The 26,090-nt window shown below is 55.2% G+C and overlaps 1 protein-coding gene across 10 annotated transcripts in view; it reads right to left on the minus strand.

Moving 5' to 3' along the window:
- ATP2B2 (ATPase plasma membrane Ca2+ transporting 2) overlaps nt 1-26,090 on the minus strand; it is a 358,026-nt gene that overhangs the window by 158,089 nt on the left and 173,847 nt on the right. For 8 of the 10 annotated variants that reach the window (XM_036869348.1, XM_036869345.1, XM_036869342.1 and 5 more), the window contains exon 1: nt 7,423-7,520. The exons of the other annotated variants lie outside the window; for them this stretch is intronic. The gene's annotated coding sequence lies outside the window, so the exon portion shown is untranslated. Of the gene's footprint in view, nt 1-7,422; nt 7,521-26,090 lie in introns of those variants that run through there. 10 annotated transcript variants of the gene reach the window in all.

Consider the following 26,090-nt stretch of genomic DNA (forward strand, 5'->3'; position numbering starts at 1 on the left):
GCTGGGCCCAGACTTGGTCCTGAACCACCATTTACATTACTGCTCAGTCAGGCCACGTGGGACGTGCCCCCTGCCCCCAGCACATTAGGAGGCGGAGAAGACTCAGTCAGCTGGAGCCCAGAGCCCCTTGTTTCCCAAACAGCTTCCCAAGGATCCTCCTCTCCGCCATGGCCTCGACAGAATGCGGTGACAGCTCAGCTCCCAAGCCACCCTGGAGCCGGCACTCAGCCCAGCGAGGGAGGGGTATCGGGCGCCAGGCTGGAGCGGCTCCTCTGTACGAAACTCCCCACGGCCCCTGCAGTGGAGACCCCAGGCAGCCAGGCATGGATGGGTGGAGCTGCCCAGGCCAGTGTGGAGAAGGCCACCACTTCATAGACAACTTCCCTCGTGGTGGCATGAGCGACCTGCTTCTTTCCTTGGAAGCTACATGGCTCTTGGACCCAAAACGGGGTCATCCATTCACAGCTTCCTCCCACAAGCTCTTCCAACCCCAAGCTCCACTACAGCACGACTTCTCTGGGTCTTTGAAAATCGAATCCACCCCACCCCTTTGACTAGGATTTGCCCCTTCTAAAGACATCTTTAAGGAAGTCCTCTGGGGGGTCTTTCCCCAGAAGCAGGGCAGAAATTCAACTTCTTTCAAATGTCTGACATGATTGGGGCTCCACCTGTGACAGTTTTCTGTCCATCATGTCATATACACGGTCTTGTGAGACAGGTTTCTTTAACCCCACTTTACATGTCAGGATGCCAAGCTCAGACAGGCAAAGCTACTGACTCAAGGTCACACCGCAGTAAACGCTGGCATTAGGATTTCAATTCAAGTCTTTTTAATGGCACGAGAGGAGGCCACTTTAACATCGATCTCTGGGCAGGCCCTGAGCCAAGTGCTTCCTCTGCATTACTTCACCAAATTCTCACACAAGTAATAGTATGATAATAACAACACCATTATTACTCCCATCTTACAGATGAGGAAATATCCCCTGGGCCTTCAACTGGAACATAACCCCAGGCAAGGCACTTTACTTGAATCCCATTTGCCTCTCACAGCACCAAAGAAGGTGGGTACCAATGTTACCCTCTTTAATGGACGAGTAAACTGAGGTTAAGACACTAGTTCAACCACACACAGCTATTTCATGGTAGAGCCGCTCGTTAGGATGTGGCTTGGAATAAGCAATTACCCTCCCACACATTAAATTTAAAAAATTTGCAAAGTGCTTTTGGATACATTTTAGCTCTCAGTGATGACTATGATGATTAGCATTTTAGAGCCTGCCAATTACCCCACCAGGTGGCGTTGCTGTCCCCATTCTCCAGATGAGAACACTGAGGTTCACGGAGAATAAGTAGCAGATAAGAAGGGACTGTGGGCTCTCAACCCTCTGCCCCGCACTGGTCTCCTGGGGCCAGCGGGGCTCACTCACGCCCGCGGGCTGCCCTGTCCATCCTCAGCTCTTCTCTCTGGGGCCCAGGAGCCCCACAGGCCCTGGGTGAACACAAGGCTGGCTGGAGGTCCCACCCCGTGGGTTCCTGGCTGTGGGCAGCCCCCATGCAGCTCCAAAAAGGTAGAAAGGAGAAAGCGCATCAGAGACCTGGGTTCAATCCCAGCTCTGCCCCCACTTGCCGTGTGACTTGGGCACCTCTTAATTCCCCAGGTCTTGGTTTCTTTGTCTGTAAAATGGATGATAGTGAGGAAATGCGGCACTGTGCAAAGGACTTACTAGCAGTAAATACTCAATAAATACAGTCGTCCCAAGACCCCCTGCAAATACCAAACTTCGAGGATGCTCAAGTCCCTTCCAGGGGGTCTTCTGCATCCGTGGGCTCCACATCTGCAGATATGAAGGCTGACTACAATCATGACTGTAATGGGTTGAATAGTGTCTCCCCAAATTCACATCTACCCGGCACCTCAGAATGTGCCCGTATTTGGAAATAGGGTCTTTGTATATGTAATTAGTTAAAGATCTCAGTCATCCTGGATTTCAGGTGGCCCCTATATCCAACGACTGGTGTCCTGATAAAAAGAGGAGACACACAGAGGGTGAAGTGAAGATGGACTCGAGATGGAGTGATGCAGCTACAAGCCAAGGAATGCCGCGGATCGCTGGCACCACCAGAAGCTGGGAGAGAGGCAGAGGGTGGATTCTCCCTCAGGGCCTCCAGAAGGAACTGGCCTTGCCAACATCTTGCATTCAGACATCCAGCCTCCAGAACTGTGAGAAAATAAATTTCAGCTGTTTGAAGCCACTCAGTTTGTGGTCATTTGTTACGGTGACCACAGGAAACACACAGAGCAGCTGTAGCTACTGCAGTTGTTAATGCCTCTGACTTGCAGTGGCTCAGACCCTTTACCCTAAGGGCCTGAGGGCAGGAGAATCTGCTCCCACTGAGGACATGAAGCGGGCAGGATCACTGTCCCTTCCTTCAAGGGGAGAGCATGGGACCAGGGCGCTGACACAATTTGCCCAAGGTCACCTGCCAGTGTCTGAGGTGGGCCTGGAAACCAGGTCACCTGACCCTCAGACCAAGGCTGCCTCCCCTATACCCAGGGGCCTCTGCAGCCTCAGGAACCCCAGCCTTGATGTCCCTCCCCTTGGTCCCATCAGGCCCAGCCATCTCGCCCTGCATCAGACCCTGCAGAGGTTTCTTGGATTGTGCATGATGATTCCAACGTCTGGAGACCAGGGTGAAGCCCTTAGCACATCACCTGGCACATGGCAGGTTCTCAAGAGATGTCTCACCTATTTTTTATTGTTGTCATACTGCAGTCCTATGTAGTAGGCAGCCTGGGAAACACAGTCCCATTTTACAGATCCAAAACCAAGGCTTGAAGAGGCAAAGGGGCTGACACAAGGGCACTCTTAAGCAGCAGAGGTAGGTTTTAAGCTCACACCTTCTGATTCTCAATCTCGACGCCTTCCATTCACTAAGCCATAAATATGGGCCACACCCTGAGCCCAGCACTCTTCCACTTGCCCCTCACCACGGCCTGAGAAGTGGGTACCATTGTCATCCATTCTACAGATGGGTGAACTGAGGCTCCACCCAACCATGTGGCACACCAGGGCCTTGCCACCTCCATCTACTTTCAGCTCTTAATGAGGGGTAAAGCCAGACATCCAGTTGTCTCCAGCCAGCGGGACATTCTCCCAAAATATTTTGTTTGAGGTTCCTACGGGGACGGAGAAATGAATTACTGCAGGTTCAATGTTCTGGCTTTGGAAAGTGCAGGGTGGGCTGGGGGGCGCCCAGATTCCAGGCAGGACACCCGCCCCTGTCTCCCACATTGCACTGTGTGCTCCAGGCAGGGTTGGGGGAGGGACCTGTCCACCCCCTACAGCGTGTGTGTGCACGTGGCACCCAGATCCTGCACCTCAGACACCTCCACTGCAGCCCTTTGGGAGCTAAGGGAGGCTGAGAGGAGTCATAGGCTGTACCTCAGGCTTCCCCATGGCCCCAGCCTTGACCATGCAACTACTATGTGCCAGCTGTTTCTTAATTTTAATTTTAATTAAGCAGCTCTGCCCTAAATCTATCCCCCTTCTAGAGAAGGGCAGATTGAGGTTTACATGTCCCCCACTGTCAGATGGCTGGGGAGAGGCACCACCAGGACTCAAGGCCAAGGCCCAGGACTCTCTTTGGAGCCCTCATCCCAGCCACACTGGATGTGAAGGTTGCCCCGCTCCCAGAAGGGCCTGATTTAACTGTGCAGGTTGAAGCCAGGGGCTGGGGGTGGGACGGGGGACTGGAGGGCTGGAGACCCGAGTTTCAGTCTCCCTCCGGCACCAACTTGCCAGGCACCCTCAGTTTCCCCAGATGTGGCAGTGGCAGGGGAACAGCATGATGCCCAGGTCACCCCCAGCTCCAAGAGCCTGTGAGCTCCCCAAGCTCATTCTCATGCACCTTGGCTCCCCCAAGGCACAGAGCCACAGAGATGAGAACCCTGGGGCTCCCGTGAAAAGGCAGCCCCCAGGACCTCCTGACTTACTGGGAGACCCAGAAATCTGCCCCCACCAGGTGATCCCTTAAGTGCAGTCATGTTTGAGACTCACCGACCTAGAAGTTCCCATCCTTGCTCCCCCTCCTGACCTTGGCCGATCGCAGCAGCAAGGTGCTCTCCTGCCCTGGCTCCCGGCCCTGACGCCAGTCACAGCTCTGTGCACAGTCCTCTACAGGAGACCAGGGCCCCGGCCATTGCGGGCTAAGGCAGGGCAGGGACAGGTCTGCCCTGGTCACACACGAGGACATTGAGGAGCAGAGAGACAAAGCGACTTGCCCAAGGTCACACAGCTGGCCAGGAGCAGAGCCTGGGTCTGGTGTAAGCATCCTTTTAACTCGGACTCAAACATCTGCGGGAAACCAGGGGCCCAAATAGGCCTTTGCTGCTGCAAGCCTGGGACCTGAGATGGGCTAGCAAGACTCCCCACTCTCCCTAGAATGCAGTATGACCTTGGACAAGTCCCTTCCCCTGGCTGGACCTCAGTTTCCCTCTTCTCATTGGGTCTGGGCCAGGGAACTCTAGAGCGCAGTCTGCTTGGCTTTCTAGGTGCTGGCAATTCCATGGGGTCATGGGATGGCAGAACTGTCCTGCTGCCTAGGACAAGGCCACGCCTGCCTGTGGAGGGCTCTGCCTTTACCCACAGGAGACCCTCTGGACCCTTTCTTGGAGCCTCACCCCCAAATCCTAAGTTCTTGGCCTACTGGTGCTCAAGAAGTTGGCACCCCAAATTGGAGCTGGCCTCCCACAGGAGGGGAGAGGAGGAGAGGGTCCAGGAGGGCAGGCAGGGAGCCTGACGGCCTGGCTTCCATCCCATCTCTGACACGTTCCAGCTGTGTGACCTTGGGTAAGTGTCTTCACTTCTCTGTGCAGCTTCCTCATCTGTGGCGTGAGAATAACAAGGCTATGAGAGGCCCCACTGAAGCGACGCACGCAGAGTCATTAGCTCAGCGAATGCTAGAGGGCTTATTATTATCTACCCCCGTCCCTTGACCCGCACCTGTGCTGGGCAGGGAGAACTGGGGTGGGGGTAGTGTGAAAACAGAGGGAAGGGACCAGCCACGGGCAGCTTTTCTGACCTTCGGTTTGAAGAGGACTTTGGAGGCTGCTGGAGGCGTCCCAGGATCCAGCTTTCCGAGACCCCACTGCCGTGTGCCGGTTTTCTGGTGCCAGAGAAGGGGGTGGTGGGTCTAGTCCGGGCTCCTGGTGGTCTGGAGCTGCCCCCAGACCAGTGGCTGGTCTGCCCTGGTGGGCAGTAGCTGCCCTCGCCCCCTCCTCTTTCCTTTCCAACTCCGGGCAGCCCTCTCTGCAGAACATCAATAACCCAAGACGGCCTTGCTGAGCCCAATCATGGCTTCCTGGGAATGAAGCCTGGCCCTCCCCTTAGGCCTGTGTGGGAGCAGGTGTCCCTCTGTCCCCACAGGCAGTCCATGAGACGCAAGCCTCTCCAGTGCCCAGAGAGGCACCTTCACCCCCATGGAGGATACCTAGCTGCCGAGGGGCGGGTGTGCGCACACAGCACCTGCAGAGGTGCTGCATCTGTGTGCCTGGGCTGTCCTTGTACCTGTGCAACCTACATTCACCTGTGGGCGCATTCCAGCAGGCTGTGTGCCTGCCAATGCACAGACAGGCATGCAGATGGCACTCAGGACACCACATGTGTGTGCTTGTCACTTTCACAGGGGCCAGCTCTCACATGGACACATGCCACATTTGCGGCTGCTGCAGGGCCCCGCGGCGTGCAGGCCGATTCACCCATGGGCAGCCTACTGCATTCCTGTGTTGGTGCTACATGCATGTGCGGGCATGCTGCATTCACAGGTATGAGTGTGTGTGTGTGTGTGCGCGTGTGCATGCTGCATTCGTGTGCATGCTGTATTTTGCAGGTGAGCAGTGATATTCAGGAATGTGCGCTGCATTCACATGTGCTGGGTGTATCTGAGGGCATGGGCACGCCGTGTGTGTGGGTGTGATTTGAACATATACGATGCACTACTCTGTGTACTGTATTTGTACATGTGCACCTGTGCAAATCTGTGGATGTATATATGCCTTGATGAGAATGGGACTGGGGGTACAAAGGTGGCTAAATAACACGGGCCATCAGCCCCTTTCCTGGAGCCCGCCAGCAGGGTTCCCCCAGAGCTGCAGCTCCCTCCCTGCCACTGCTCCTTCAACGAAGTTAGCAGGCGGAGGCCCCCAAGGCCTGTGCGCCAAGCCCCCTCGTACTGCACGCGTCAAAGCAGAATTTCTCCGGAGGGCGCCCGCCACTCCTGGAAATGCCCCAAACATCAGCTCTGCCTCCTCCCAGCGATTTGGAGAGCAATGCAGGCGAGGAAAGGAGCCTGTTCTGTGCCAGGCAAGGGGGGTTCAGGGTCACACCAAGACCCTGTGCTGGTCCCGCCTGCTGCTCACTTACCCTTCTGAAGGTCGAGCCAGGCTGGGTCTCTGGGTGGACGTCCCCAGATCCCCAGGGCTTTTGCCTGACTGGGGCAGGCCAGCCACAGAGACCCCTCCCCACATGACCTGGGTGAGCAGAGGACAGCCGTGGCGCGGAATGGCCACTTGGCTAGAAAGGGTGGCCGCCCCGAGCAGCCCACCCTTGGGCAGTGCAGAGGCCCCCTGCTGGATTTCCCCATCTTGACCCAGCCAGGGAGCAGGGAGGAGCCCCAGGTGCCTAGGGCTCAGCCAGAGGCCACCGAGGCTGGCAGAGGAACGGGGCTTTGGGGAGAAAGTGCCAACTCCACCACCCAGCATGACCGCTACAAAATGGCCCGGCCATCCCGCTCCTGCCCTTCTCCTGGCCATCTCAGGGACCGGGGGACTTGTCCATGCCACCACACACCCTGGCTGGCCTGACCCGGAGGTCCGGGGCACACAGCAGCCCACCCCACCAAGGGGACCCTCCACGGGGGCCTCCCTCTGCCTCTTTCCTGGGACTCTGGCCGCAGTGGGCAGGGGACACCCTCTGGTCCTCTGTTTCCCTGGGACGCAGCTCAGAGGGAAAAGAACCTTGCCCCGCACTGTCGGCTGGCCGGCCCTTGCGTAACATTCATTAGGGGCATTTGCTGTCCAGAGGCTGCCGGAATCTGCCTGAGATCCCGGGTATCCGCCTGTCCGAGGCCCCCCTGCCCGTGTCCCCAGCGCCCCAGCCCTCCCCCCAACACACGGACCCTCACACTAGTGTCTCCCTCAGCGGCGGCTCCCAATGCAGCCTCAGCTGCTGTCAGATAAACAAGCCCGGCTCCCCCCTGGTCCCCCCCCCCCCACCGCCGCCGCCGCCACCGCCACCACCATCAGCACTGAAAAAAACCAAATGAAATGAAACAAAATAAATTGGGTGAGGGAGGAAGGGGAGAGCGGAGTGGGGCGCTTTTTATTTTTTATTTCTCATGCTGGGGGATGCCGGTACTTACTTGGCTATGAAAATCGCCACAAATCCGGCACGGTTTCCAGGCGGGCAGCCCCGTAATCTCGGTGCGGCAGCTGGTGCCGCGGCTGAGCCCAGCCAGCGTGCCCGGGTCCCTCTGCAGACTGTACCATCCTGCCCGAGGAGTGGGGGGGGGGCGGGGGGGGAGGCGTCGGCGCCGGCTTCTAGGAGAGCATCTCGCCCGGCAAAATGCAGTCTCCGGGGAGGCAGAGGCCGCTGCGCTGCTGGAGGCTGGGGGAGGGGGCAGGAGGACAAGGGAGGGACGCGGGGAGGCCTCGTTCTGGTGGGGGGACTGGGGGAGGAGAGTGGGGGGCGGGGGGACGTGGACCGAACCACCACGGTGTTGTTTGCGGTTTTAATTCCTCCCGTGGGATCATGAGGAACTGAAGCTGGCGGAGTCCCAGGAATACGCCCGCTCCCCCGAAGTAGGAGGGAATGTCAAGGGCATGGTGAGGGTAGGCTTGGGGCTGCGCTGGAGGGGAGGGGGTCCTTCGAGCAGTGGAGGGTGGTCAGCGATAGAGAGAGGAGGATTTTGCTCAAATGGCCCTAAGTCTTCCTTTCCTTTACTTTCTGGGGGACCCATTCAGCTGGGCAGGGGCTCTGGTGCCCCCTCCTTTTGATCAGGACACCCCCAGACCTGGGGGCAAAGGTCACATGAGGAGCAGTGGACTGAACACAGTCTAAACACAACTGTGGTTGCAGGACCGACGGAGCAGAGCCCGCAGTGAACGCCCTGCTGCCGTGGAAGTGCAACCCCTGAACCCCTGCAGCCCCAGGGCCGGACTGTGTGCAGCCCCACCTGCCTGGGGGCTGCAGGTCTGCAGAGGACCCCCTCAAGAGGCCACTTCTCTACTCACGGGTGCCCACTGCATATGCCTCGCGCATCTACAGAATTTGCAGGGACATCTGTGATGAGTTGCCGGGGGCTGGTGATGCCCAGAGGAGCCCCTCAAGAGGCCACTTCTCTACTCACGGGTGCCCACTGCATATGCCTCGCGCATCTACAGAATTTGCAGGGACATCTGTGATGAGCTGCTGGGGGCTGGTGATGTCCAGAGGACCCTAGGGACCCCCAACAAGGAGTCTGCAGGAATGGGATTCCCCCAACCAGTTGCCTGCTTCTTCCTGCCTCATCTCTGGCAGACCTGCTGCCTCTTTAAATCCAGCCAGGTGGGAGGACAGCCCCAGGAGCAAGGGGAGGAGGTCACAGTGGGTGAAGGGGCTTCTCTCAGATTCAGGAGCCTCCCCCTCCACTGCCGTGCCCCCTCCAGGAGGGTTGCCCTGCTTGGCAGGAGGGCACTGAAGGTGGAAGGACCTTCAGGAGTGTCTTGGGGCACCTGTCCGCGTGGAGGGGGTGTGTGCGGGCAGGGTGAGGGCTGGGGGTGCCCCAGGAGGGAGTCCCAGACTAGAGCTGCCTCCTTCCCCTGCCCCCATCCCCTGACCACTTCTGAGCTGCCCGCCCAAGCGAGCGTCCCAAGCTGCCGCTCCATCCCTGGGCTGGCACAGAATATCAATTTGTCTCGTTAAGCTGAAAGTCTGCACTGCACCAAAATCAGAACCTGGCCGGGCAGAGGGGCCACGGGAGGTATGGAGCCAGGAGCGCCAGCGGCAGGGCCCCTGTCAACAAGGCCACGCTGATACCCCCTTGCCCTTCATCCCCCTAACCCCACCAAGGGGTCCCCTTCTGTCTCCGGGCCAGGCAGAGTGAGATGCAGGGAGGCTGCTGAGAAGCTTAGGGTGCTGAGCACTGGGTGGCCCTGGGCTCCAGTAGGGCAGGCAGGGAAGGCACCAGGCTGGGTTCCGAGGGAGCAGCCCAGGACACCGCTTAGGGAGGCTTTCGTCCTCTACCAATAGCTTGCGACAGGAACCTCCCACCTCGGCCCCTTCTTGGGGGTGCAGACAGGGGACTCCACTGGCCCCTCTCCAGTCAGACTTCTAAGACAAACTCTACTTCAGGAGGGGCCAGGCCAGCCTCTGCCCCCCAACACGGAGCCAAGTAAAAGTGTCAGAGACACTGGGGTGAGGGTGAGCACAGACCGGCAGAGGGGAAAGGACCACTCCAGCTCCCATCTGTTGGAGCAACTGTCTGGACCAGGAATCCCACCGTTATTACCATGACATTAATGGGGGGCAAAACCCTTTCCCTGTGATTACAAAACAAACAGTCCCACCAGGGGCCGGTTATGAGCTACCATCTGAGCAATAACAATCCCGTCCGTGTCCGGCACACTTTTGTTCACAAAGGCCACCTGCAAAACAGTAAATCGCTTGCTTCTCACAAGTACTGCTGGAATGGCTGCTGTGAGCACCCATGTTACAGATTAGGAATCTGCGTATGGCTCAGAGGCGTGTGGTGGCCAGCACAAGGTCCCTTGGTTGGGAAGGGGTAGACTGAACCTGTGACCGAAGCCTGAGGACTCCAAGCCCAGGGCTCCCTACATGTGAAGGTCAGCATGGCACAGGCCGCCTGGGGGCCCCAGTACTCATCCACTCGGCAGTTCTAAGTCCTGCCTGCTCACTAGCCCCTGTGAGGGGTGGGCTGGGTCTTCACCAACAGACACCAAACTCTCAGGAGCTTATGGATTTTGATTCTCAGGATCTAAGACTAGCACGGCACCTGGCTAAGCTCCCATCTTCTTGGCATTTCAGGCCTGTGTACTTCAGCCTCTGCATCCACACCCCAAGTACAGGATATTCCCTAACTTTTGAGGCAGTCCAAATGTTAAGTAGCAGAGTTTGGAAGTTTTTCTTATGTTAGGCCTATGAACTCCTACTCATCCTTCAAAGTCCAGCTCAAATGCCCCTTCCTCGGACAGTCCTTCCTGATTTCAGCAACAGAATTAGTTCATAACTCTGGCCCAGCTCTGATCACAACATATTGTGATGGTTTCACATCTGTCTCCCTCATTGGGCTGTGACCACATCAACTCTGTCTCCAGAGTCCCAGCTCCCAGCATGTAGTGGGTGCCGCAATAAAGGCTTGAATGAAATCTGCTGCTATGTGATTTTAAGTTCAAATACCAGAACTAGAAAGACTCTTATCCAGTTCTCCCATTTTATAGTGGAGCAAACTGAGGCCTCAAGAAACGAATGTAAGTGGCTTGCCAAGGTCATCCTTGAGGGTCGAATCTGGCCACAGACATTCGTCCCCTGCCCTGCCCCCTTTGCCTCCCCTTCCTGCAGCAGACACACCTGGGGCATCTGGCCTGTCCTTCCAGGATATGTTGGGGGCAGGAGGTACTGGACAGGCAGAGGTGTTGTGAAATCAGACAAACAATGGCACCAGTGTCGCAACTCTGGGAAGGCTGGAAACGACAGGTCAGGGTCACTCACAGGGAAGAGGGGGAGAGAGGCAGGAGGCCAGCCAGGAGGATTACCCATAGCTTCTGCCTCCAGCATGATTTGGCTTATGGTGGACATGGCTTGGGGGTCAGGGTTGGGGGAAGATATGAGAAATAGGGCAGGAGTGAGGGGACAGCCGGTCCAGTCATATTTCAAACAGTGTTTAGTTGCCCAGTTTTCTCCCCTTGGGGCAGATCCTGGGGCCGGAGAGAGAGGGGGAGTAGAGAGGGTCAGTCCACCCAGGGATGAGGGTGGGGAGCCTGGCCCCAGCTGATGGAGGCATTTTGCATAAGGGAGACCGATGAGGTAGGTCCAGGCAGGTCTGAGGCAGGCAGAATGGAAAGCAATCCGAGGCCAGCTGTGTCCTCTCTGGGAGATACGGGCTCTCTGGGGCTTTCCCCCTTGAGGGGAAGCAGGAATGAAGGCTATACCTGCCCTCACCTTGCCCAGCTCAGGGTCTTCTGAAGCCTGGGCGGGGGTCCTGGGGCACCTGCCATCACAATGAGCTGCTGGCTGGGCCCCTCAGGGGATGAGAAGCTATTTCCAAAGGCCCCTCCCATCCCTGCCTTGTCTGACTTCCACTAATCACTCACGGAGAGATTGGGCTTCTTCCCATTTTGCAGGAGAAAATTGAGGCCTGGAGATTTTGAACAACTTGCTTAGGAATTACAGGGCCAGTGAGGGCCAGAGCTGAGATTTGAACCCAGATCTGTCCCACTTGAGCTTTAGGCTCTTCCCTCTGTCCTCGCCTCAAGCCACCCAACTCTGAGGCCCATGACTCAGACTCTCCTAGGCCCATGACCTCAAGGGGCCACAGAATGTCTAGGGGGCTATGTGGCCCAGCTTGTCCTAAGTCTTTCCTCCACCACATTGGGGTCCTATACCCACTCCCACCAAAGCCCAAAAGTCCTTCAAGACAACCTGATCTTGGGCTGAGACAAGACAGCCCAGGTTTGTGGTCAGACAAACCTGGGTTCAAATCCTGGCTCCTTCATTTACCAGCTATGTGACTTTGGGCAAATGACTCAACCTCCCTGAGTCCCAGTTTTCTCATTTGCAAAGTGGGGACAATAATACCTATTTGGCAGGTTTGCACACTAGAGGAGAATGGCAGCTGTTATTCATAGAAAAAGCATAGGGGTGAACTTCTTCCGAAGGCCCCTGGGAAAGGTTGGGAGAGTGGGCCTGTCCCAGCCCCTCATCCCACTGGCTTATGATGGTTCTCAGATACCACCAGTGGGGCCTAGGCAGGGCTGGTCTCTAGGACTCTGAAGGCCCAGACAGCCCTGCTGAGACTTGAACCCAGGTCCCCGATTCCCAGCTCCTCCTACTGGGTCTTGCTCCCTCAGGAAGGAGGGTACAGGCTTGACCCCTGGCTAACTCCAGCTGCCATTCACATCGACATCCTACCATGTGTCTCATGTGGTGTGAGCTTCGCAAAATCCTGGGAGGTAGGTGCTATTTTTACCCTTCCCCCCCACCATTTTACTGATGAGGAAACTGAGGTACAGAGAGGTGAAATGATGTTGCCCAAGGTCATAGAGTAGGAGAACTGGGGCCTAAAACCAGGGCTGCGTGAGGCCCCACGCTGAGTCCAGGGACTGTAGGAGGCAGGCATAAGCCTGCGTCCAGGGAGCCACGCGGGACCTGGATTTCCCACAGATCAGAAAACCTCAGCCCAGAGGGCCCACCCCAACCCTCCAGTGGGGTGGGGCAGGTATGTGGCTATGGCTGACTTGCCACCTCTCTGCGAGGGCAGGAATAGGGGCCAATTAGGGAGCAGGCACTTTCCCACCTGGCAGAACACAGAGCCTAGTGAGTCAAGAGCTACTCTGGGAGGACTCCCTGGGGGAGGCTGCCTTTTCCAAGCCGGAGGAACACGGTCTCATCCACGGGCGGCTAGCCTTTCAGGTTAATGCCGCCGTGTTAATGCACACGCACTTACACACTGCCCACTCCCATCCGTCCATCCTGCCTCCTCACCTCGGTCTCCCTGCTGCTCCGCCTGCCATCCTCCTCCCATTTACCCACCCCCTGCACCCTAAGGACCTTCCTTAATTCCTCTAAACCCCTCTTTGGCTGCCCTGTGCCTTCAGCATAAAACCCAAATTCCTTACCATGACTCATGAGGCCTGGATGACTGTTCCAGACCCCTCCCCTTATCCTCTGTCCACTTTCCCTACATCAAGCCTTCCTTGCTTCTGAAACACACCCTTGCATTTCCATGCTTCTGTGTATTTGTGTGTACCGTCTACTCTGCCAGGGATGCCTTGCTTCCCCACTTCTCTGCCAGGAGAACTTCTATCATCCTTCAAACTCAACTCCAACAATCCCTCCTCCAGGAAGCCTTCCCTGATTTCCCCTCCATCATCCCTGCCTCCCCCTCCCCCTCAAAAGATTTGCTGCAATTAATTTTTTTATGCACATCTGTCTTGTCCATCAGTCTGGGGGGCTCCTTAGGGATAGGGAACAAGTCTCATTTGCCTGTTGTGTCCCTAGCACTGGGCACAGAGCCTTAATAAATATTGATTGAACTGATGAATACAGGTTTGTTGAATGAAAATGCAATTCCCCTGGTGGTTTTAAACTGGTATTTGCATCTCTTTATGGCTCTGGAAATATTCTTTGGGCTTGCTTGCAGGTCCTGATTTAAGAGTTGCTATTTCCTGAACCTGTCAATGAATGGGGCTTCCTCTGCATGCCCACCTTGGGAAGGGGAAAGGAAGACCCCCCAACTTCACTCAGATACCCTGTCCAGAGATGTCTCAACAGGCTCAGGATGCCTGAGCCCAGGGCTGGACTCAAGGTGAGTTAAGCAACCAGAGAGGAGCCCCTGTCCCTAAATGCTCTCTCCAAGGTACCTACAGCCTGACATTTTACCGTTAGTAATTCATTTCTTTGGATTATTCAGTCATCAAATATTTATTCAGCCCTCACTAAACGTGAGGTACTGTGCTGGGGTCCCTATTTAACATTTGTGTGTATGTATGTGTTTTCACTCCTGCCAGAAGGCTGACTCCCTGGAGGAAGAAAAGGAGGAGGAAGGAGGAAACAGAGGGAGTGGGGACAATGAATCCAGGAATGTCAGGAGAAGAGGGAAGAAAATCTGTCATTTGCTGAGCACCTACTATGTGCCAGGCACTTAACACAAGAGCTGTCATTTACTCCTCATCACCACCCCAGGATAATTTAGTGTTCTCAGCCCTCAGTTTAGAGAAGATCAAGCCCAGAGAGGGTGAGTGTCTTGCTTAAGGGCACACAGCTGTGTGGCACAGGACTGAGTATTTAAACCTAACGCCGACTGCCCTGAAGCCTGTGATCTCTGTGGACGTCCTCCCACTGAGGAGGCTGTAGGGTCCCAGCAGGGAAAGAGGACCTCCCAGAGAGGACAAGGGCAGAGGGGTGACAACTGAGATGCTACAAGCTGAGAGGCCTGCCTGCTGACTGGCAGGAGAGCCGGACACAACTGAAGTTGTGATCAGTAAGAAGTTCAGGCATGAATGTGGCCATGCCCGTGGTCTGCGGCTCATCAGAACGGGAGGGAGGCTGCGGGGGCCACATCAGCTGTCTGCTGAGCGTTTTCCTGTGTGCTAATGCACACATCTAGGTACACACAATTAACCTGCTATGTGGAGCAGATCACTCCTGTTTTACTGATGAGGAAACTGAGGTCTGGAGAATGGAGTGGACAAGCCCAGGACTAAGCAGCTGGAGCCAGAGTTAGAACTCAGATCTCTCCTGGAAGGCTTGCAGAGGGGCGGCAGGCTTGGGGGTTCACCCCTTATGAGGTTTCCAAGCAGCCAGGGCTCTCAGCATAACCGAAGCCCTTGACCTGTCACTCAAACCCCTGCCTCTGGGACATGAAGGGGCTCAGCTGTCTCAGTCCCTGTTTGTACCCAAAGGTAGCAAGGAAGTGGGGGTGGGTGCACCAAGCTTGGGAGCTTGAGCTCAATGGACTAGCTCAAACCCTGCTCCACCCTGATGGGCTGTGTGACTTTGGGCAAATCTCTCCATCTCTCTGGCCTCAGGCTCCTCATCTGTAAAACAGGCACAGCACCATCTGCTTTCTGCCTCTCTGACAGCTCACTTGTTCAACAAATATCCACTGATGTCCACTACTTGTCAAGCTCCTTGCTAGGTGCTGAGAATACAGCGGTGAGCAGAAAAGCTCATGGTATCCGCTCTCAGGAGGGTTTAGAGACAGCTGTGAAATGAAATGAGCACACAAACGAATGTAAATTTACCAAGGGGTCTGCGATAAAGGGGCAGAGGCCATGAGCACGTTAGGCAGGAATGTCTCTCGTGACAGTGAGGGGGTGTTGGAGGTTTCCCCAAGGGGGTGGTGACTGAGCAGGAGTTCACTAGGTAAAAGGACGGGGTGGTGACAAAGGGCCTGAGGCTGGAAAGGGCTTAGCCTTTCTCAAGGGGTGGAAAGGAGACCCGGATGACTTAGACAGGGAGAGTGGGCAAGGGGCAGGAGCGGGCAGGGGCCTGTGGACCAGTTACAGAGTCCTGTCCTTATCCTGGGAATAGGGGGAACCTTAGAAGGGTTTGAAGGATTAAACAGGATGAGGAACATAAGGCCCATGGCAAGGGCCTGCCGCAGGATAGAATTCCACAGTGTCGTGGGACAGCCGCACCACGTAACACCCACCTTCCCCAGGGAACGTGTTCATTCTACTAACCAGGATTGGGGCAGACTCTGGGCCAGGGACACATCAGCCTCGGCTGGGAGGAAAGGCACATCCAGTAGACACATACAGACTCCCAGGTGTGCTGAGAGCTGAGGGGAGCCGCCTGACAGAAGGAGAAACAGGCCAGGAGAGGGGAAGGGGCCCTCGTCCCCAGGGTCGTGGGTGACTTGAGATGAGAGCTGTGGGCTCAGGACTCTCAATCCAGTGCTCCCTCCAGGGCCTTGATGGTTGCCCTGCTGGGCAGAAAAGATGGTATTACTATGAATCCTAAATAGTAGTACTGAGAGGTGGTATTGGCCGAACAATTATTACATGCCAGGTATGTTTGTTCTAAGAACTTTTCGTGTTTTGGCTCATTTAATTCTCACCCTTTAAGGTAGTTTTGACTATTATCCCCATTTTATAGATGATAAAACTGAGGCACAGAGAGGTCAGGGACCTTGGCCAAGGTTGTTCAGTAAGTGGTGTTGGGATTTGAACTCAGACATCTCCTTCCTACCCTGCTAGAGGTCTGGGGAATGCTTGGGCCCCGCTAGGGTGTCCAGCAAGGGGCCTACGGAAGCAGGGTAGAAGTGAGATGTGGAGTCAGAGTTGGCTGAAGAGGGAGGTGGGCAGTGGGCAATGCTGATGGCCTTGATGGCCTCCAAAGTCGTCCCCACAAGGGCATCCCACTTTTCTCCCCAGGGGGAATTCCCTTTGGGATCTGCCTGTGGAGCTGGTTTATGTGGAATCGGGGCCCGTCGGGGCTGGGAGACGCTGCCGTGCCCCTCTGTCAGCCTACCCTTCCGTTTTACAGATGGGGAGCCTGAGACCTCGTCAGGCAGCCATCTGCCTCGGACACACCACAGCTAAGCCAGGCCTGGGAGGCAAGTGCTGGCTCCAGGGCAGACTTTTAACCCTATAAGAAACCTCTCCTGTCACCTCGTGGGGCTACCTGTTCAGCACCCCTCTTCATCAGATATGGCTCCAAGAGCAAGCACCTGCACAGGGGCCAGGGCCGCCTTCTAAGGAGACCCTGCATCAGTGGGGTCCTCTGTGAATGGGACTGCCCTCAAGGCTGGGCCAACACTCTCACTACCAAGGCCACTGACAGGCTGTCCCGGGAGGTGGGGTGAGTCCTGGACCAGGAGTCGGCCGGGATGGGACTAAGTGCCGTGGGGCAGGGGACATCCTTCTCTCCTGAGCCCACCTTCCTCTCCCCTAGCTTTCCTGCCCTGCCACCGCCATGGGTCAATTTGCAACGACAAAATACAAGAAGGAAATGGACAAGTCTTGACAAACTGTTAGTAGCTTCCTGGATAAAAGGTGCTGTTTCTTTCTGGGGGACACAGCACAGCAGAGGAGTAGAGCAGGGGCTTGGGGATCAAAGATATGGGATTGAACCCCAGCTCTGCCACTTACTATCAGGTGGCCTTGAGCTAGTCATTTGGCCAATTTGAACCTCAGTTTCTACATCTGTGAAATGGGAATGATAATACCTGCAATTGTGAGAGTGTTGGGAGGCATGGATGAGTAACATGCATGCGTGTGACACATAGTAGGTGCTCAGCAAAGTCTGGCTTTTGCTTCTCCGTCCCTTTTCTGCAAGGTGATAACACTTTGAAGCCATAGGAAATCTGGTCTTTGACTTCAAACAAAATGAGAGAGAATCAGAAGATATCATTGGTTCACTTCTTCAGTGTGAATTGAGCACGTACTACATGCCTGGCAGTGTGGGGACTGCCTCCTGGGGCAGGACACTCAGCTGCAAAGAAGGGAAGGAGGGAGGGAGGGTCTGAGGAGCCCTGGGGGTGCTGAGTGGTGCCTCTGCCCTGGGTGAGGGCTAGGTAGTGCCCCACCCATGTGGAGGTGTCTCAAACCTCTCAGAACCTCCCCCAAGGGAGGTAAGCATCTCCTCTGGGCCTTGGTCAGGACTCTCGGCTGCCAGCCCCACAGAGGGATCCCATGAACTCCTGCCTGAAAATCCAGCCCCAACTCAGGTCCTAGAACTACCTGGCTGGAGGCTGGGGGTGTGTGTGGCTGGGGTGTGGGCTTTGAACTCACACACTCCTGGGTTCAAATCCAGGCTCCATAACTCACTGGCTGTGTGACCTTGGGCAAGTCACTTCAGCTCTCTGAGCCTCAGTTTCTTCATCAGGACAATAGAGATAATGTCTAGCTCAGAGGATTGTGCTTTGAATTAACTGAGATACTGCACGTAAAATGCTTCACCTGTCATGTGTTACGTCCACAGTTAATGGTAGCTTAAAACGGCACACAAGGCCCTTCTCTCTTCCCTTGAAGCAACTGGGACATAAGTATCCCACCCTGTGTGGCTGGCACAGCAGCAGTCTTGCCTGGGGTGCTCTGGAGTCTCTCCGACTGGCTCGTGAGAACTGATCGTGTCTATGGCCATCTCACGTTGGTAGCTTGCGACCTGCCAGGGTGGGAGCATTTACACCACAGACGCCGGCAAACGCTACATATCAGGGCACTCACCTCCCTACGAGCCGGTCTAGAACGTTCCCCAGCACACCACCGAGCCCTGGTCAGGAGCGCAAACCTGCTGCCTGGAGTCTGTTGCCTTCCAGGTCTCGGGACCCCCTTCTGCCCTGGTTTCTCTCCAGCTGCTCCTCCCCACCTGGCCACCCTCACCCACCCCAGCATTGGTAACCTGCCCTTGGGTCTCTCTTATTCTCTGCCACGGGGCTGGCTGAGGATAGCTGCTCTGCCCAGAGGGATTTCAGAGTCAGATGAGGTGAGCCTGGTGAGGCACAGCCCTAGAAGGTTGGTGGCCAATTATCTTCTCTCTCCCTCGCCCCCTTTTCTGAACCCTTGTCAGCCCTCCTCTCAGCCTCCAGTATCCCAGCCACAACCTTCTCGTTCAAACTCTCATCTTGAAGTTCCACGATGCCTGGCACCCACTCCTCTGATCTTTCCATGCCCACCTCTTCTTCCTCCAGCCCCATGAGGCCCACTAGCAGCCAGTGAACTACTGCGTTTGGAGACAGGTGGCCCCGAGGAGGTCCTGGCCCTGGGCCTTTCCCCTGTGACACCGAACAAGCTACTCGGCCTTTCAGAGACTTCTTGGTAAGGATGGTGATATAAATTGGGCTCTTGCCATGGGTCAGGCACCGTGCCAACAGCTCTACCAGCCGAGCTCATCCTTGTTTCCTCACCTGCAGGATGGGGACGAGAAAAGTGTCTGCCCTGGGGACTTGCACGGTGATCCCCAGCAATAGCTGGGGTGAGTTGACTCTAATTGTAAAGCGCCATGCTAATGCTGTTATTCTACTCTGAAGGGCAATGCTTGTTGAGATCTACAATTTTTAGATGTGTTAAAGAAAAAAAACGCCACAGGCATGTTATTTATAGTCAGCTCCCGTACAGGTTTTTTATCATTCTTCGCCTGCTCTGCTAAAAATAACAAATGACAAAGGTCACATCTGCTCCCACCTATGGGAGGAATCTACAGAGAACGAGGCTTTTGATTCACTGCCTGGGTGAAGTGAGAATTCCGCTGCCGCTGCCGCAGCCCCTGGAATTCCTCCCCAGTCTCGCTGGGAAGCTTGGGAGGCCTGCTGTGTCTCACTGGGCAGGTGAGTCCGGCCTCAGTCACCTCCTCCCCCAGCCTGGGGAGGGAGATGGTGGTGGAACAGCAAGAGATTGGGCCTTGGTTCCAGGGCTGCAGCGTGGGCCTCAGTTTCCCCGTATTCAAAATGAGAGGGGCGGAGTCAGTAGGCACTGAGAACTTTCTCCTGATCCTAAATGCAAAGATGCCCTAGTCCTATTCCCTTCCCCTCCACCCTGCACCACCGTGGACTCACTTACTAAATATCCGTCGGCCCCTGATGATGACAATTGTGTTGATGATGCGAATAATCAGGAGAATGTTTGTGGAGTGCTGACGTGGGCCTTTAGGTGGAGTAAGCACACTGACTCCACGCACTGCCCCCCCCCCCCCACCCCAGGGAAGGAAAGCTGGTGTCCCCATCTGACAGATGAGGGAGGGCACGGAGCCCCGAGGGTGACAGTGCATGTGCACGGACTGGCACCAGGCAGTGACGGCTCCAGAATGTGACCGGGTGTCTGCCTCCTGGGCACAGCAGGAGGACAGAAACACCCAGAGCTTGCTTTCCCCATCACCAAGGGAGCCATGGTCCCAGCTATGGTGACTCTCATGTAGGCAGGGAGTGGCCGTGGATAGACAAGGGCCTAGGGCAGCCCGGAGGAGGTCCCAGCGAGGACCTCATTTCTCCTGGCCCTTGCCAGGAAAGGGGGACAGGCACAGAGAGAGTGGAGGTGGGGTGGGGTGCCAGTGCCTGGCATGTTTGGGGAAGGCGGGGTTGGGCTGTGGGCTGGGAGTGGCAGAGGCCACTGGGACCCCACAGCAAGGCGGCTGGCAGTTCGCCTGGGGACCAGAAGCCCCTACACCTCAGGAATGATGCTTGTCGCCTCCACAGGTATAGCACACACTTCACGTCCTTCTTTCACTCAACTCCCTTTTGAAAAACGTATATACCTTCTTAGTATATTATCTTAAGCATTCACAGCCACGAGATCATGGATTTGCTTTGCCAGTTGTGTTTTCCCCCAAACACATTAAAATAAGTGCTCACTCCCCAGAATGTGGCCCGGGTCTGCCCTTTGCGAACCACAGCTGTGGCCTTGGCCGGCCGGTGGGTTTGAGGCGGCTGATCTGATCTGGGTTACAGGAGGGTTTCTCAAGGATCACAAGGGGCAGGAGAGGCCTTCCTGGGGGTCGGCCCCTGCCCCATGACAAAGGCCGGGTGCCAGCGTGCCCCCCGCTGGGCACTGCCTGTCGCCCTCCTCCTCCTCCTCCTCCTCAGCGCCTTTCTCCGGGAGAGCTCGCTCCTGGATACACCCTTTTCCAGCCAAGAGCTGCCGCGGCCCGGCTGACCTCAATGATTAACACACATTCCTGGCCTAGTTAGAAAGCCCCTCGCCTCTTGTATTTATAGCCACCTCCAGACTCGGCTCGCGCCTCTGAGGGAGGCCCAGCTCTTCTCTCGCCACCTCTGTGCTGCCCCAGCCCTGCTTGTCCTGACAGGCACTGCCAGACCCTCCTCTTTGAGAGAGAGCAGTGGAGCCGGGATTTCATTCTAGGTAACCGGGGCCAAGGGGTTTCTCCTCCCCAAACCTCATCTGTAAAACGGGAGCCATCGTACAGGCCAGGCTTTGGTGAGGAATCAGTGAGCTCCTAGTTCTGAAATACGAGGAATGGTTAATGCTTAGGGAGCGCCAACTACATTCTAGGCCCTGTTCTGAGCACTTGGGACGTATGAACTCACTTAATTCTTACAACAACCTTATGAGGGACATACTATTACTATCACGCCCATTTTGCAGAGGAGAAAACTGAGGCACAGAAAGGTTAGGTGACTTGCCGAAGGTCACACAGCTAGCTGGGGTTCAAATCAGACTCCAGAGCCTGTGTCCTGAGTGCTCTGCTGAACCTGGCACACAGAGTGCGTCTTCAGCCCCCATGTGTTCCCTGCCTTTGGGGTCTCCTTAATTAGTTAAGCATGTCACTCATTGCCTGCAATCGAGTGGGCACTGAGTAAACAAATAATGATGGCCACGTGCTGGTTGCTGACATCAGCCCCTGCGAGGAGGTTAGGAGGACACGGCTAATGAGGGGACAAAGCAGGAAGGGGCTGAAAATCACAGGTGGGACTCGTATCAAGGCACCCCTCCTTACAGAGGGGATGCTGAGTCCAGATAAAGGAAGCCAGGCGGTGGGAGCAGAGCCCTCAGTTTCCACCCCCACTGCCCCTAGCCATCCCTGACCTTTCTTGCCCTCACATTTCAAAGGGGAAACATGTGCAATAAACGTATTCACATAAAGGTTTTAGGAACTTAGCCACCTTGTCCCATGAATATTTATAGTTACAAATGGGAATTCCAGGAAGGACAAGAGAAAGAACATCGTTCGGTGTTTACTCTGCAAGCGGCACTGGGCCAGGCGCTTTGTAGTCACTCCTTCATTCAACAAACACTGGCTCAGCCCCTGCGCCACGCTGGCTGCTTTATATGTTGCATGTGAGAGGCTGTCACCTGCTTCATCTCCTCACACACCTTCCCCGAGCTGCTCAGATCTGGCTGCACCCCAGTCCTTCAAGCCCCCTACCTGCTCCCACATGGTCACCCCGACACGGGGCAGAGGAGCAGCGAGGGAAATGTCCTGTCTTGCTGCTCTTCCTCGAATCAGCCCTAAGAGAGAAACTCTGTTCTCAGACTCAAACAAAGCTGCAGCCAGGGTTTCAGAATCCCGGAATGGAGAAGGAGGGGTCGGGCTGCCTGTCCTTAGCCGGAAAATTGATGGCCGACCCTGATTTAGTTAGCTTTTCCTTAGAATCGTTGAGGGAAGCCTGTAATTAGCTCAGGGGCCCAGAGGGAGAGGCCGGGTGTGGGAGCCAGCGCTGGAGCAGGCGGTAAGGGGGCTGGGGGCCAGCTTTAAGCTCAGACGCCCGGTCTTGAACAGGTGGTGAACCCCTCCGTGCCTGTGGGAGGTGAGTGTAGAGAAATCCTAAGTAACATGGAAGAAGAGATGGGCTGGCGGGGCCAAGCGTGGGCTAGGGACTGTTCCTGTATGTTGTGATTATGTTGGCCCAAACTGCATGACTTTTGTAGGCACCACGTCACCAGCGGCTCAGGGGGTGGCAGTGAGACCATGTTGCTGCAGACGATCTCTCCGAGGCCCTTGCCGATGGCCGTGGAGATGCTCCAACAGTGCTGGGTGTTAAAGCAGGATTTCCCAGCTAATAACAGGGGGAGCCCTGTTTCCAGTTCTGAGGAGAAGGCTCCCAGAACAGGGTCTGCACTGCATGTAGGGTAAGTGGGTGTGAGCCAGGCACGGACAGGCTTCAAGGGCACACACATCCCAGATGGGTAGGGGACCCCTCTACGGGCCCAGACCCCACCAGCCCCACCTTAGTGGGATTCCTGCCGCAGGGATCAGAGCCAGGGCCACCTTTCAGGAACGCAGCCTGACCAGGAGGTGCCAGAGAGGCACTCATAAATAGTCAGTTGAGCAAAGGTACAGGGTTTCCAGGCCATCCTCGAGAATAAGACATGGGATCCGGGACCAGAAAGCCCTTCATTCATGAACTTTCAACCTGGGAACTTTCAGAGACACTAATGAACGTTCACATTCCCACAGCTAGAAGATGGTATTTTAGTCCCTGAGGGTGGTTCACCCCTTCATCCCGAGTGATTTGCCTTCTGGTGCTCGTTTTCGAGGTGTTTTATGGATGTTATTAAGCCCACCATGTCCAATCAACATAGGAGCAGTGTGGAAATTATGTAAAGAGACTGTGGGAATGGGGGTGACACTTATTCTTCACTGATGTATACAGCCTAGGTGCTTGTCTCCTGTCATCTCAGATGTAAAGACAAATCATGAACTCCTTGGGGAGTTCAGTCTGCCTTGGGGAGAACAGAGGAGCCAGAGGTGGCCCCGGGCTACACTTGGAAGGAACAACAGCAGTGCCACTGTTGGAATGCCTACTATGTGTCAGGGACCATGCGAGGTGCTTTCATCTACATCCTCTCCTACAGTAACTCTGCTGGGGGGAGGGGCAGTGTTAGCTCACTTACAGAAGAGGAAACTGAGGGTCAGAAAGGGGAGGTAATTTGCCCAAGGCTACTCAGCCAGAAAGGGCAGAGTTTGGATTTGAATCCCAATCTGTCTGATACCGGAGCCTGTGTTCTTCTACACTTCACAGAGGCGGGTGGTGGGGTTGGAGACTGAAGGACAAGGAGGATTAAACGGGTAGGTGTGAGGCAGAAAGGGAACTGGATGCTAAATTCAGTGTTTAAAATCTAGTCTGTGCACTGGTCGGGAGCCAGGCCACAGGGACGAAGAGTACGCTGTGCCTGCCCTCCAGCTACGCATGGGCCAGCGTACATGCGCTGCTAAGACCTACTTGGCTGGAGTTCCTTCCCAGTGTGTGTGTCCTGCTAAATCCTGCCTGACCCGTGTTCCCTTCCCAGGTTCAGCAGGAACCCTTCTCCCCTGGCCCTGTGGCTGGTTTCTATCCAGCCCCCCACCCTCTGCAAGGTCGGCTGCCCCAGCCTTGGACCTGGTACTTGTCTCGCTGGATGTTTGTGGATCCTCATGCTGTGCTTCTCAGCAGCCGTGCTCAGCACCAACCCGCTCCGACCCTCCGTCATATCAATACTCCGTGTGAGGCTCAGAGAGGTTAAACAGCAGGTTCAAGGTCACCCAGCTAGGAAGTGGAAGAGCCAGGATTTGATCTCACGTCTATCTGACTCCATAGCCTGAGGCCTTCTGCATGACCCTGTCTCCCCTGTGGCCACCATGCCCACCTCCTTCCGCCTCCCAGGTCATTGCACTGGAGGTTACTTGCGTTAGGCATAGGCCCTGCTGAAGCCAGCTTTGCACTTGTTAGATGGAGAGAGGAGATGCATTTTGGAACCCACCCAAGAAAAAGACACTTGAAATAACTTTCCTCTGTAGCTCTTGCTGCCAAAGCGCACTGAACCCCGAAAGGGATCAGGCCTCTGCAGGACTCACATCGATGCTGCCCATTTGGCTGGGATTTGCAGCTGACAGCGCACTTTCCAAGTCATTACCTCATAAGTCCTCACAGCAGCCCTGGGGTGGGTGTCCTGAACCCCCTTTTACAGATGAGGAAGCTAGAGGCTCAGGAAGGTAACAGGGTGTGCTCAAGGTCAGGTCCCCCTGTGGGTGTGACCCTGGATAAGTCATGTTTCCTCCGAGAGCCTCAGGTTCTTCATCTGCAAAGCTGATGATGGTGTTGGCTTCCCAGTGTTGCTCTGAGGGTTAAGGAAGAGAAAATGGGTGGGAGGGTCTAGCATAGAAGCTGACCCATGAGAGGCACTCCACAGCTGGTAGGTCTCCAGACAAAGCTAAGATCACAAACACGTAGAGAGTCAGGGTGAAGAAAGGCCAAGAGCCACAGCTCCTCAAGTCACCACCTGTGCAGACAGGGAGGCGGGCTGCAGGTGACAATGACAACCACACTGGTTTTTATTGCTTAATCCTCGGCACATGCTGTCTCACTGCATCCTCATCGTAAGCTGCAGGAGGTTAGTACAGTGTTTATCCCCATTTTACAGATGAGGAAACGGAGGCACAGACAGGTTAAGTAAATGGGAACCAAAGAGCAGTTTTTCAATAGAAAAGAGAAAACAACTCAAGTTCAGAGTATGACAGGTCTGTAAATTAACCCTCTTGCAAAAAAAAAAAAAAAAAAATCCCTCCAGAACATGCCTCCCCTCATTCCTCAACCCCTTTAGTTCTCACTTAGTGACTTTCTTTACATAGAGTTTATTGCTAGCTCTTTCCCACAGACTGAGGGTCAGGAACCCCTTGGAACTGTGGCCTCCCATCTGCCGGGCCAGTGTTGGAAGTGAAGCTGGGGGTCCCAGCATCCCTAATCTTTGCTAAGGCTTTGGAAGTGGGGAAACTCTGCTTCATATCAGCTGCACCCCTGACGCATGGCGCAGATGGCATCTGGTCAGCAAACATCATATTTCAAATATGCTACTGGAAGAACCCAGGCTGAGGGGAAAATTCCCCCTCAAGTCCCCCTCCCTCACCTGCTGCAAAGCCTGGTGGATTCCCCGGGGACCCCGTGTCGCTTGCAGCCGGGAGAGGGAAACTAGGAGATTGCTTGTTGCCTCCACTAAAAAGTCAGACACACAGGTCCAAGCATTTCTCTCTGTGCCTCAGTTTCCTTTTCTCTAAAATGCAGGAAAAAAATAATAAAAGAAAACAAACTGGCAGGGCTTGACTGGGGTGGAAGCTGCAAATCAACTGTTTGGGAGAGCAGCCAGCTTAAAATAAATTTGTTTGTTTTGCTCAGAGCTTAAAATAAAGTTGAACTGAGAGCCAATGTTTAAAAATTGGGGAATTGTGCAGAATCCAGATTTCTGGCTTCTCTTAAAATATGAGAAATGCTGCTCACCCCGGGGTTGGCTGGAGTGGGTGAGGCCATATAGATGGGCAACTGGTCAGCAGTTCGGCCCTCACCCCGTCTGGCTTTGCGAAGGGCAGTTTCCTGCCTGGATTCAGGAGGTAAGAGAATTTATAACGCCTGGACCTCGATCTCTGGCGAGAGTCAGTGCCTTCCAGAGAGAGGAGTGGGTTTCTGGTATAAAAGCTCTCCCAGTTATTTAACAAATACTTGTTATATGCCAGAGGTTGTTTTAAACATACCAGGTATAGTCCCAGGGGCTACACACATACCAAACAACTACTTAATTCTCATAAAAACCTCGTGAAGCGAGTGCTGTTGTTATCACACCTACTTTACAGAGAAGACACTGGCGCACACAGAGGTTAGCTCACTTGCCCAAGGCCACGTGGCTAGTAAGTGGAGGCCTTGGAATTTGATTCCTGGCAGCCTGGCTCCCGAATCTGTGCTCTAACCACTGTGTGAAGCTGCCCAACCCCTTTTCTGGGTCAGTGGCCAGTCCTGTGGCTTCATCCAGGTTTCCATGTCCCAATACGAAAACGAAATCATCACCCCTCCTCCATTGCTCCTTCCCTCCTGGCCTATATTTATTACTTCCCGCCCTCATGTCAATCAACTCCCTTAATCCTCTCCACACTCCTGTAAGGCACAGG

This window comes from Balaenoptera musculus, chromosome 11, assembly GCF_009873245.2.
Source record: "Balaenoptera musculus isolate JJ_BM4_2016_0621 chromosome 11, mBalMus1.pri.v3, whole genome shotgun sequence".
NCBI classification, from domain to species: domain Eukaryota; kingdom Metazoa; phylum Chordata; class Mammalia; order Artiodactyla; family Balaenopteridae; genus Balaenoptera; species Balaenoptera musculus.